The 13,546-nt window shown below is 43.1% G+C and overlaps 1 protein-coding gene across 4 annotated transcripts in view; it reads right to left on the reverse strand.

The window, feature by feature from the left end:
- Positions 1-13,546, reverse strand: part of ctnna2 (catenin (cadherin-associated protein), alpha 2) — a 732,381-nt gene that overhangs the window by 362,083 nt on the left and 356,752 nt on the right. The window lies entirely within an intron of this gene.

Here is a 13,546-nt window from a genome sequence, read left to right on the forward strand (position 1 = left end):
CAGCAACTCAATGCATTTAGGCATGTAGACATGGTCAAGACGATCTGCTGCAGTTCAAACCGAGCATCAGAATGGGGAAGAAAGGTGATTTAAGTGACTTTGAACGTGGCATGGTTGTTGGTGCTAGACGGGCTGGTCTGAGTATTTCAGAAACTGCTGATATACTGGGATTTTCACGCACAACCATCTCTAGGGTTTACAGAGAATGGTCCGAAAAAGAGAAAATATCCAGTGAGCGGCAGTTCTGTGGGCGAAAATGCCTTGTTGATGCCAGAGGTCAGAGGAGAATGGCCAGACTGGTTCGAGCTGATAGAAAGGCAACAGTAACTCAAATAACCACTCACTACAACCGAGGTATGCAGAAGAGCATCTCTGAACGCACAACACGTCAAACCTTGAGGCAGATGGGCTACAGCAGCAGAAGACCACACCGGGTGCCACTCCTGTCAGCTAAGAACAGGAAACTGAGGCTACAATTCGCACAGGCTCACCAAAATTGGACAATAGAAGATTGGAAAAACGTTGCCTGGTCTGATGAGTCTCGATTTCTGCTGCGACATTCGGATGGTAGGGTCAGAATTTGGCGTCAACAACACGAAAGCATGGATCCATTCTGCCTTGTATCAATGGTTCAGGCTGGTGGTGGTGGTGTAATGGTGTGGGGGATATTTTTTTGGCACACTTTGGGCCCCTTAGTACCAATTGAGCATCGTGTCAACGCCACAGCCTACCTGAGTATTGTTGCTGACCATGTCCATCCCTTTATGACCACGGTGTTCCCATCTTCTGATGGCTACTTCCAGCAGGATAACGCACCATGTCATAAAGCTCGAATCATCTCAGACTGGTTTCTTGAACATGACAATGAGTTCACTGTACTCAAATGGCCTCCACAGTCACCAGATCTCAATCCAATAGAGCACCTTTGGGATGTGGTGGACCGGGAGATTCGCATCATGGATGTGCAGCCGACAAATCTGCAGCAACTGCGTGATGCTATCATGTCAATATGGACCAAACTCTCTGAGGAATGTTTCCAGTACCTTGTTGAATCTATGCCACGAAGGATTAAGGAGGTTCTGAAGGCAAAAGGGGGTCCAACCTGGTACTAGCAAGGTGTACCTAATAAAGTAGCCAGTGAGTGTATATATATATATATATATATATATATATATATATATATATATATGCATGTGTGTGTGTATATACAATAATTACATCTAATAACATATAATTATAATATATACATATAATAATATTATATATTCCATCCATCCATCCATTATCCGAAATGCTTATCCCGCTTTCAGGGTCGCGGGGATGCTGAAGCCTATCCCAGCAGTTATTGAGAGGCAGGCGGGGAGACACCCTGGACAGGCAACCAGGCCATCACAGGGCCAAATATTGTAGCGACTTCGGGGGGCAGCCAAGGAACTGCCGCAGCCAGGACGCAAACCCGGATTTCCTACACCATGGGCGCCAGTGTTAACCAGTCGACTAAAGGGTCCAACCCATCCATTATCCAAACCACTCATCCTGCTCTCAGGGTCGCAGGGATGCTGGAGCCTATCCCAGCAGTCACTGGGTGGCAGGCGGGGAGACATCCTGGACAGGTCGTCGGGCCATCACAGGGCATATTTCTTTTACAATTGTAATATATATATGTGTGTGTGTATGAAAAATGAGCTTACAAATCTTACAAATCAATAGTGACATAACCAGCAGAGCGAGGGGCAAGAGTGAGCCTTGTAGTCAGTTGTTTCTGTACAACTGAAGAAAAGACAAGTTTGACTGAAGTTGACTGAAGAAAATGTTTGAGATGAATGGTGCACAGCCAGCCCAGACACCCCCCCCCCACCTTATCCCCCACTCCTGGGACAGAAATATAAGGTGGAAAAGAATATAAAAAAGTAAAAAGAGCATTTTGATTGCAAGGTAGACTGCCTGTTTCAATCCTCTAATATGCTGCCTCCTGCTAAACATGAACGACTGACCGTAGGGCAAACCAGTAGGGCAAGGAACACAAGCTCATCTGACAGTCCACATTGGATCAATCACTGTTTCTAACCAATCAAGGCTATAAACTGATTGTGTGTGTGTGTGTGTGTGTGTGTGTGTGTGTGTGCATGCCTGCATGTGTGCCTGTGTGTGTGTGCGCGTGTATGTAAAGGAGGGAGTCTGTTTAAGGGAATTTAATGTGGACAATGAGTAAGTCTTGCAGCATTTGTTCTGCAGACATTTTCTGTGAACATATGTAGCCTTAGCCCCACAAACTCAAGATGGCAATGTAGAGTTCTGACTTGCTTGTTTGTCTCGAGTCCCTGTGCAGTCTGTTTATTTGCGCATCCATCAAAAAGAGGTTGTGCAGCAGGATTGGAAGGAGCTGTTCAAATACTTCCTGTTAACAAATTGAGATGCACCTTGCAGATCCAACTCTTTCACTTGGCTTTCATATGTTACCATTCTAATGTGTTGTGAATCTTTTTTATCATATCTAAAACACTTGTTCGGTTCACAACAATACTTTCAATTTCTTTTCTTGGTCTTCTTCTTGCCACTTAACTGTTGGGGCTAATGATAGTTGTGCAAGCGCTGGTGGGGTAGCATGCTATGAGCTATCTAAGAGTTTCCAAAACATTTTTCTACACTACAAAAGGTTTTTTGAGGATTTTTTGTTTGTTTGGGCTATATCAGTTTCATATCATGAAGCAAGGCATTACGTCCAGCCATCCATTATCCGAGCCGCTTATCCTAATCAGAGTCACAGGGATGCTGGAGCCTATCCCAGCAGTCATTGGGCGGCAGGCGGGGAGAAAACCTGGACAGGCCCCCAGTCCATCATAGGGTCCACACACACACACACACACACACACACACACACACACGCATGCACACATATATACAAACACAGACACACAGACACAGACACACACACACAAACACACACACACACACACACACACACACACACACACACACACACACACACACACACACACCCAGGGACAATTTAGTATGGTCGATTCACCTGACCTACATGTCTTTGGAGTATAGGAGGAAACCAGAGCATCCGGAGGAATCCCATGCAGACACGGGGAGAACATGCAAACTCCACACAGAGGATGACCTGGGATGACCCCCAAGGTTGGACGACCACCAAGGTTGGACAACCCCGGGGTTCGAACCCAAGACCTTCTTGCTGTGGGGTAACTGTGTTAACCACTGTGCCACCGTGCTGTCCAGCATTGTATTAGAATTGCAATATTAGCAGCTGATTTTTGCCATTCGGCATACGTTTTTTTTTCGAAGGATACAAAAATTGCTGATCAAAAATGGTGATCAGGAGAGAATTGAAGTATCAAACTGGAAAATGCTAATACAATAAAATTGAATAACCTTTTCTTAGCTAAAACAAATAAAAAAAGCCTTCATGCACTGAAATTTTGGAAAAATAAATTGACAGCAAATTGATAATCTAAATGGCTCGGGGTGAAATCTGAGACCAGTCTATCTATCCAAAAGACTTTGCTTTAGCCTATGAGAAGGTCACATCTAACAAGCCTGTATTCACCATGACAATGGCAGAGTAATCCCATCAGGTCTGCGTAAGCCATTCTATTCTTTCTTTTTTTTTATTTGCAGGGTTTTCGAGTCAAAAAAGTGGTACACAGCCCTCTCTTTGGTGCCGCTAAAAATCCCCCAGGGTGACAGGTAATAGCACAGTCTCTCCTCAACTTCATGGTGAAACAGGTGAGGAAAATAATATGAGACAAAAAGAATGAAATCCAAAACCAATATTAGTGTCTGCGAAATATCAGTCTTAGTGATTGTATTGAGTGTGCCCCAACAGTAGTGTTTCTTCCTGGTGTGTGGCAGGACAAATTTCTTCTATTTTCCTCTACATGTGCCCATAGGAGGATAGAATGTCTGATGCACAGATATCACCCTAAAAGTTAAGGTCAACCAAAACTCTTAACTCACCATTCCTCAAACTGTTTCTTGTTCATCATTTGACGCAAAAAAAGGACAAAACTGCTAGAATCTGATGTTTCTACACTAAAAAAAGCTTCGTAGTGGGTTTCTGACATGAAAAAAAAAGCGGTTTTAGTGTGGAGGGATTAAAAGAGAGTTTCATATACGTAAGAGTGGGGGCACTCCTATCAGCTATTGACTTCAGTTTTCAAATTCCTGTTGTTGCACACGGCTCATATTTAAAACATATCTTCTCCAGTTCTGAGCCTAACTCCACCCAATGCATAATTTTGAAAAATGCTAAAAAGTGGGCAAGGGGCGGGGGGGGGGGGATGGTGGCTGGGTGAGGAAGGAGTAGCTGGGGAGATCCATGAGAAGGGCCCGTCAAGTATCCAGAGTTGCCACCGCATACCGCCGTATCCGGTCCCCTCCACCAGTCTGCCTTCCAGCACAGTGTCACACAGCGTCCCGTGAAAACACCCCAACTGCTGCGACGCAGATGCATCATATATGGAATAGGCGGTGAGCCAATGGGAGATTTCGAGTAGTTAGATGATCCCTACCCAGGGAGGACACAATTTTTTTGTTAACTTTTACAGTTTTCAACAAATGGAAAAAATGTTGCCACTCATACTTGCTCATTTTTTTGTTTATTTGTAACTCTGTCCATGTTACCTTTTCCATCAAAAAGAGCCGGCAGCTATGTTTGGGGTCTGACATGCATGATGTATTTATACCTATCATCCAAGAGTGTGCTTAGAAAAGTGCCGGATTGAGTTAAATGCCTCAATCCCAGTTATTAAATCAATGAGTGAACTCAAAGATCACACTAACATGCGTATTATCTTGAAAAGTAAAAATTTTGAAATGCAAAACCACATTTTACTGTCAATTAAACTAAAATAAAAAGATTTGTGTTGGAACCACAGCCTATACACTTCATCTTTCAACATTTGTCATTTTGCACATTAGCTTCATTGTACATGCTTGTTGTGACATCTTGGATCTGGGGATTTTAAAATCACATATTCTCTGAAACTTCAGGCTTCTGTAAAAACAGCTAGAGGAGAAAATTAACACCAGTTAACTGCCTCCCTACTTTGTTATTCAGCTTGACAAAACACAAAAATGTCAGTATTTTAGAGTCCTAACTGTCATCCTTACCCCCCCTTTTTTTTCTCCCCAATCACATTTTTTCACCAATTACCCCACTCTTCCGAGCCGTTCCGGTTGCTGCTCCACCCCCTCTGCTGGCTAAGAAGCTATTTAAGTAACAGGCAGCAGTTTGTAATGATAGGTGAACATAAATCGTCATGCACGAGTATTACTTGTGGTGTACCCCAGGGGTTGGTTCTAGGCCCAAAACTGTTCATTCTTTACTTAAATGATATATGCAAGATATCAAAAATATTGAAATTTGTTTTATTTGCTGATGACATGAATATATTTTGTTCTGGTGAGAATTTACATTACCTTCTGGAGGCGAACAAATTAAATGGAAATGGAAATGAAAGAAAGAGAAAAAAATGAATATGGTGGTTTGACAAAAAACGAATGTCCCTTAAATCTGGACAAAACAAAATTTATTCAGCCATTCATTATCCAAACCGCTTATCCTTACTCAGAGTCACAGGGATGCTGGAGCCTATCCCAAAGTTTATGTTGTTTGGAAATAATATAATAAATACCAAAGTAAAAGTAGTGATAGACAATGTCCAAATAGAATGAGTTTCCATCAATCCATTATCTGAACTGCTTATCCTGCTCTCAGGGTCACGGGGATGCTGGAGCCTATTCCAGCATTCATTTGGCAGCAGGTGGGGAGACACCCTGGACAGGCCATCACAGGGCCCACACACACACACATACACACACACATACACACACCTAGGAACAATTTAGTATGGCCAATTCACCTGACTTAGATGTATTTCGATTGTGGGAGGAAACCGGAGCCCCCGGAGGAAACCCACGCAGACACGGGGAGAACATGCAAACTTCACACAGAAGACGACCTGGGATGACCCACCAAGGTGGGACTACCCCAGGGCTCGAACCCAGGACCGTCTTGCTGTGCCACCGTGCCACTGTATATGAGTATATGAAAATAAATTTCTAGGTGTGATACTAAACCATAAAATCTGCTGGAAACTTCACATAACATGTGTGAGCAAAATTGGCAAAGAGCATTGCAGTCAAAAGAAGAGCAAGACACATTCTGGATCATAAATCATTGCACACTCTGTACTGTTCATTTATTTTACCATATCTGAACTACTGTTTGGAGGTATGGGGTGACACCTACAAAACCAACCTACAACCATTATGTCGGCCATTATGCCATAAGGATCGTCAATAATGTAGGATATTGTGAACACACCAACAAACTATGTTTAAAGCCAAGTCCCTTGAAGTTCAGGGATTTAGCAGAATTTAACACAGCACAAATAATGTTCAAAGCAAGAAACAATCTACTGCTGAGTAACATACAAAAAATATTCTCAGAGAGAGAAGGGTAATATAATTTGAGAGGGAAATTAAACTTCAAGAAATTATGTGTTTGAACAACTTTGAAGAGCATGGACATTTCAATCTGTGAGTTAAAATTGTGGAACAGTTTGAGCATGGAACTCAAACAATGTAAAAACATTATGCAGTTCAAGAAGAAGTACAAAGGTTTTATTTTCAAGCGATATAGGGATGATGAAGAGTTGTGTTAAGTGTTAAAAGTTTTACTTGTCTCCAAACACATTCCTAATTTTTTTTTCGTTTTCCTTGATATGACACCGAGATGATATCTGGGTTGTTACACATATACACACACACACACACACATATATACGTGTATACACACACACACACACACACACACACACACACACACACACACACGCACGCACATATATACATACTATATATGTGTGTATATACACACACACACTATATACACCCACCTAGGGACAATTTAGTACAGCCAATTCACCTGACCTACATGTCTGTTTGTACATGTATTTTTTTGTTATATATTTTTTTCTTTCCCTTTTTGCAATGTATAGTAGCTGAAGAGGAAAAGAGGAAGGCCAAAGAGGTTTATGGATGTGGTGAGAGAGGACATGCAGGTGGCTGGTGTGTGGCAGAGGAGGATGCAGAGGACAACAAGAAATGGAAACGGATGATTGGCTGTGGCGACCCCTAATGGGAGCAGCTGAAAGTAGTAGTAGTAGTAGTAGCTGAATTAACTTCAGAGCAGGTGAGAAGGGGTAGGAAAAAATAAGTGTATACTTCCTCCTACTCCTTTTTGAACATGTAACAAATAATCTGGTGTACATAGAGATTTTTTCGCCATGTTTAATGTGTGAATTTGTTGCTCACTTCAAATTATTGGCCATGAATTATGTTATATCCTGCTTGTTTACATGTTCGAAATAAATCATCATTAATTTCTTCATTCAACAGGCGCCACAACTGACCAGAGGAGGCACTAGTGCAGCGACCAGGACATGTGCCCACATCCAGCTTCCCACCCGCAGACATGGACAATTTTGTCTGTAGGATGCCCGACCAAGCCAGAAGTAATGCAGAGATTTGAACCGGTGATCCCTGTGTTGGTAAGCAGCGGAATAGACTGCCATGCCCCTGGACACCCATTCTTACTTTTTTATGTGAGAACTTATATCTTCTGTCATAACATTACTCATGACCTTAAACATTTGTGAGCTTTTCACATAATAAATATATCTGATGGCGGCATGGTGGCGTAGAGGTTAGCGCGGTCGCCTCACAGCAAGAAGGTCCTGGGTTCGAGCCCCGGGGTAGTCCCACCTTGGGGGTCATCCCGGGTCATCCTCTGTGTAGAGTTTGCATGTTCTCCCAGTGTCTGAGTGGGTTTCCTCTGAGTGCTCCAGTTTCCTCCCACAGTCCAAAGCCATGTAGGTCAGGTGGATCGGCCATACTAAATTGTCCCTAGGTGGGTGTGAATGTATGTGTGCATGTGTGTGTGTGTGTGTGTGTGTGTGTGTGTGTGTGTGTGTGTGTGTGTGTGTGTGGGCCCTGTGATGGCCTGGCGGCCTGTCCAGGGTGTCTCTCTGCCTGCTGCCCAATGACTGCTGGGATAGGCTCCAGCATCCTCGCGACCCTGAGAGCAGGATAAGCGGCTTGGATAATGGATGGATGGATGGAATATATCTGATTTCACAAATTTGTGGTCAAATCATTGTCAAAATGATGAGCATAACGTCATAAAAACAAGCCTCCCACTAGACTAGTCTTGTACCTCTCAACATTTGCTAATGTAACCCACATGATTACATGTACCCTGTGACGTATGTAAGTTCCACGAGTAGCCTCTAGGAGGCACACGAGCTACAGAGTTTAAACCATGCAAACAACCGTCGACAATAGAGAAGAGAAATACGGATATTTAGAAATACGGACAACTTTGACTATGGATACCTGAATTATTGATATTTGAACTACGGATATTTGAGCTACAGGACATTTGAACTACGACAAAAAAGATCCCTCCCACGAAGCTTCCTTGGTGAGCCGCTAGCCAAAGCTAAAAAGTAAACAGCTTTCTGTGTTCCATGTAATCATAGCCATTTACGTAGGATATCTTGATTTTATCCAAAGACAGATGATCTCCCGTTGAAGGAAGAAGGAAGACTCTTTTCTCTTGTGTTTTGTACGCTGCTGGAATCCTGACTGTTTTTTTAGTACCCCGAACAACCCCCCTTGCTACACCCTTTTGGAACCCTTGGATACCCCCTTTGGATTGCCCCCATCATCGCCCTGGATTTGGATTCATCATCATCGCCTCTACATTAACTTGCCCCTGTGATTGTGGTAGGATCTGGACATTGCACCTTGCACAGATTGGAAGACTGAATCATTCCCCCTTTTCTTTTCTTTATTATTTTCTTTGAGTGCACTCATACTTTATTTTGGATTATTTTCTTTAATTTGTTAGTGTAGAATATGGCTGCATGAGTAATATATTAGAAGGGTATAAAATAGAATATAGATAAATATAGACAATAAATAGAATATTAGGAAGAACTTTTAAAAAGTATAATAGAGTAAAATATATATATATATATATATATATATATATATAACACATCTAATTTAGTATTGATATTGAAATAACTTTACTTTGAACTGTTGAAATAAATTGGTTTTTTTATTGTAAACTATACCCACGAGTGTGTGTGTTGTCTTTGGGGTGAGTACTAGAATCCGGTCTAGAAAAAAACCTACACCAATCTCCACTGAACTTAGACATTAGACTGTAAACTGTCCCTGCGCAAGCATAGGCCCATTCCCCTGTCGTGCAGGTTACAGAAAGTTGGCGAGCCAGCCAGGAGATTGGTTAATTAGCGTTTCAGGCCATATACTACCCCACTGACCACACCTCTCTATAAAATACTTGATTATATATATTTTTATTTTGAAAATAACACAGTCAATATGGATCTTTGCAATCAGTATAAAGTCCATGGACAAAACTGCTTATTAGTTGAAGGTGTCAATGAAATGAGCTCTGCCGAAACGATAATAAGCTTCTTCGAACAACATGGGAAGATCTCATCCTGCATCAGAGTTGTGGATGAGCCCAACCAACCTAATGGTAGGGTAATAATAGAATTTGAGTGTGAAAAGTCAATCACCAGGATAACCCCAGATACCCTTGGCCTTATACCTAGCCCTGTTGATCCAACTACTCTATGGAATGTCAGAACAATTAGACAAATATGTCAAGAGGAAATAGGCAAAGACTTAGCCCAGCAATATCTCGAAGAACTCAGCGCTATTGGTGGTAGTGCCATGTCAGGCTATGCCTCCATCTTAAAAAATGAACTGAGGCGCATTCGGTCTACAGCATCACAGAAAACTGACAACACGTCTTTACCGGAACACAGCCCTATGCAAGACACTAAGCCTAGCATTGATGTTGAGCACACGCCTAGCATGACCCAAGAATGTAACAGACGGCCATCTATATCTGACATTCACCGTGCTCCAACCACACACTCATCCATGCGTAATTCAATGAGCCTTGAAGAAGACATCATTAATCCCCCGAGCATCCAGAACGTAGTAGTAGAACATGTTATTAAGAATGAGTCAACACAACCATACAGTAGCCCAAGTAAAATTCGAACCTTCTCAGGTAGGCTTCCAAAGCCAAATGGGGAAGTAGATTATGAAGCTTGGAGAACTCAAGTTGAGCTGCTTCTAAGTGACACCTATGTCACCGATTCACAAAAAATCAGAAAGGTTCTAGAGAGTTTGGTTGGTCCAGCTTCTGACATGGTGAAACCGCTTGGTGTCAATGCAAACCCTGTTGCGTACGTAAACCACATCAAATCAGCCTTTGGAGTCGTAGAAGATGGAGAAGAGCTTTTTGCTGCATTCTTGAGTGCAAACCAGAATTCTGGAGAGAAGCCATCTGATTATTTATTCAGACTTCAGACCCTCCTCACTAAAGTCATCTCTAGAGGGGGAGCTTCACTTGTAGATTCAGAAAAACACTTAATAAGACAGTTCTGCAGAGGATGCTGGGACCACTCGTTGATTTTAGGTCTTCAGCTTGAACAGAAAAAAAATAGCCCACCCTCATTTCCTGAATTGCTTCATCAGCTTAGGACAGAAGAAGGCCGTCGTTCAGCTAAACTAGATAGGATGAAGAAACATCTAGGGAGCTCAAAAGCTTCAGTGCATGCCCACACTGTTTATGGAATCGAAGGCCCAGCCGAAAACAAAAATGAAGACACACAGAAACTCCGCGATGAGGTAGCTGAGTTAAAGAAACAAATTGCAACCCTGTCCATCAAGGAAGAACCACAGCCAAACAGAACTCAGATTGAAACCAGCTGCATGGTCATGAATGCCTCCACACCTCGAATTTACACGCGTCGTTTTCCCAAGCCATGGTTCTGCTTTAAATGTGGTGGAGATGGTCACATTGCTGCCCACTGTGTGAGTGCCCCCAACCCCGCTCTTGTCCATCAAAAGAACACCAAGCTGAGACAAAAACGTGAAGCTCACAGGAATACGCATACCCTCACCTCCATGCCTTTAAACTAGTAGCAGCTCCTGTTTCGGGACGTTCAGGAGCTAAGTACCAGCATAACAGTCCCAAACCCATTAATGATATTATGAATAGAACCCAGACAAGAAAAAATAGATACAGACAAAGATACCAAAATAGCCTATCCCTTCCCTGTGAACTTGTAGGGCCACGCTGCACTGCATCTGTCTCCATTGAAGGAATATAATGTGAATCAATCCTTGACACCGGTTCCCAAGTAACAACCATTTCAGAGACATTCTACTTGAACCACTTATCGTTCCTCCCCATCCAGCCCATTCAGACTCTTTTCCAGATAGAAGGTGCAGGTGGCCAACATGTTCCTTACCAGGGTTATATCCAAGCCCTCATCTCCTTCCCCAGCAGCATCACTGGCGTAGCTGAACAGGTCTCTTCATTAGTTCTCATTGTGCCAAATTGCCATTTTAACACTCAGATTCCCCTATTGATTGGAACCAATGTCCTTGACAGATTATATGAAGGTGGCATAGAAAAGCATGGAAGAGAATTCTTACAAAGGCCCAATATCAATAGTGACTGTATCTTGCTGTTCCAGCATGTTGCCCTAAGTCATCAGGAAGAGATTTCAGCCAATCATGTTAAGTTGCATGGACGCCATCCTGTCACCATTCCACCAGGAAGAAAAGTGTCTGTCTTTGGAGATGTCAGAGTGAAGAAACATTTCCCACGTTCCCTTTTCGTGGTCGAATCCCCTGAAACCGTTTCCTTACCTGGTGGAGTGTTCGTTGAAAATTCCTTGATAGAAACTCCACTTCGATCTTTAAACAAGATTCCTGTCATTCTCAGAAATGTGACTGGTCGTAGTGTCACACTGCATCCAAGGCAGGTGATAGCTGAAATGATGGTAGCACAGTATGTGATGCCGTCTGAATCCCAAAATATGACTGTGCCTGACATCCCTCAGTCTCAGAGTAACACCACCAACTTTGATTTGGAAGATTCCCCCATTCCAGAAGAGTGGAAAAAACGGATCACACACCAGCTGAACAGCATGCCAGAGGTGTTTGCTGTTGATGACTTGTCTCATGGTCATACGACTGCAGTAAAACATCGCATCCGACTCCAGGATGAGGCCCCTTTTAGAGAGCGACCCAGACCCATTCATCCCTCTGACAGAGAAGCTGTCAAACAACACCTAAGAGAGCTGCTAGACGCTGGAATTATTCGCGAGTCAGAGTCTCCATTTGCTTCCCCCATTGTAGTTGTCAAGAAGAAGAATGGTGCAATAAGACTCTGCATAGATTTCAGGAAGCTGAACATGAGAACGATCAAAGATGCCTATGCTCTCCCCAACATCGAAGACACCTTCTCTGCTCTTAGTGGAGCCAAATGGTTTTCTGTCATGGATCTGAAGTCAGGCTACTATCAAGTAGAAGTTGCAGAGGAAGATAAGCACAAGACCGCTTTTGTCTGCCCTCTAGGCTTCTATGAGTTTAATCGTATGCCCCAAGGTGTGACAAATGCACCAAGCACCTTTCAGAGACTGATGGAGAAATGTGTTGGAGACCTGCATCTCAATGAAGTACTAGTATTTCTGGATGACCTGATTGTCTTCTCTGACACACTAGAAGAGCACGAGGCCAGATTGATGAAAGTGTTGAACCGGCTCAAAGACTATGGCCTAAAGTTGTCCCCTGAAAAATGCCATTTTTTCCAGACTTCTGTTAAATACCTTGGCCATGTTGTAGATGCCAATGGAGTCCACACAGATCCAAGCAAAGTCTCTGCTTTGAGAGAATGGCCTCAACCCACCAACAGAAAAGAGCTCAAATGCTTCCTAGGATTTGCTGGATATTACCGACGTTTTGTGGAAGGGTACTCTAAAATAGCAAAGCCATTGAATGCTCTAACTGCTGGCTATGTTGCTCAAAGGAAAAGAGGGAAGATTTACAAGAAGGACAGGGTCAAGACTTCCATCAATCCCACCTTACCTTTTGGAAATGAGTGGACTGAAGAGTGTGACGTTGCTTTTAGAACTCTCATAGATAAACTGACTTCGGCCCCTGTTCTTGCCTTCGCCAATCCCAATCTTCCTTACGTCCTGCATACTGATGCCAGCCGCGATGGTCTCGGTGCTGCGCTCTATCAGGAACACGATGGGAAGCTGAGGGTTGTAGCTTATGCCAGCAGAGGACTATCCAGAAGTGAACAAAACTATCCTGCCCACAAGCAAGAGTACCTCGCCTTGAAATGGGCCATCTGTGAGAAATTCCATGATTACCTCTATGGAACAGAATTTCAGGTTTTAACAGACAATAACCCCCTAACTTATGTGTTGACCACAGCAAAGCTTGATGCAGCAGGACATCGCTGGTTAGCCGCTCTGTCAACCTACAGATTCACCATAAAGTATAGGGCTGGGATCAGCAATCAAGATGCCGATGGGTTGTCCAGAAGACCCCAGAGTCCGTCAGAAGAAGATGAGGAGTTCAAGCAGGAGAAAGCGAGGATAGAAGAGCT

The sequence above is a fragment of the Lampris incognitus genome, chromosome 5 (genome assembly GCF_029633865.1).
Source record: "Lampris incognitus isolate fLamInc1 chromosome 5, fLamInc1.hap2, whole genome shotgun sequence".
In the NCBI taxonomy this organism is placed as follows: domain Eukaryota; kingdom Metazoa; phylum Chordata; class Actinopteri; order Lampriformes; family Lampridae; genus Lampris; species Lampris incognitus.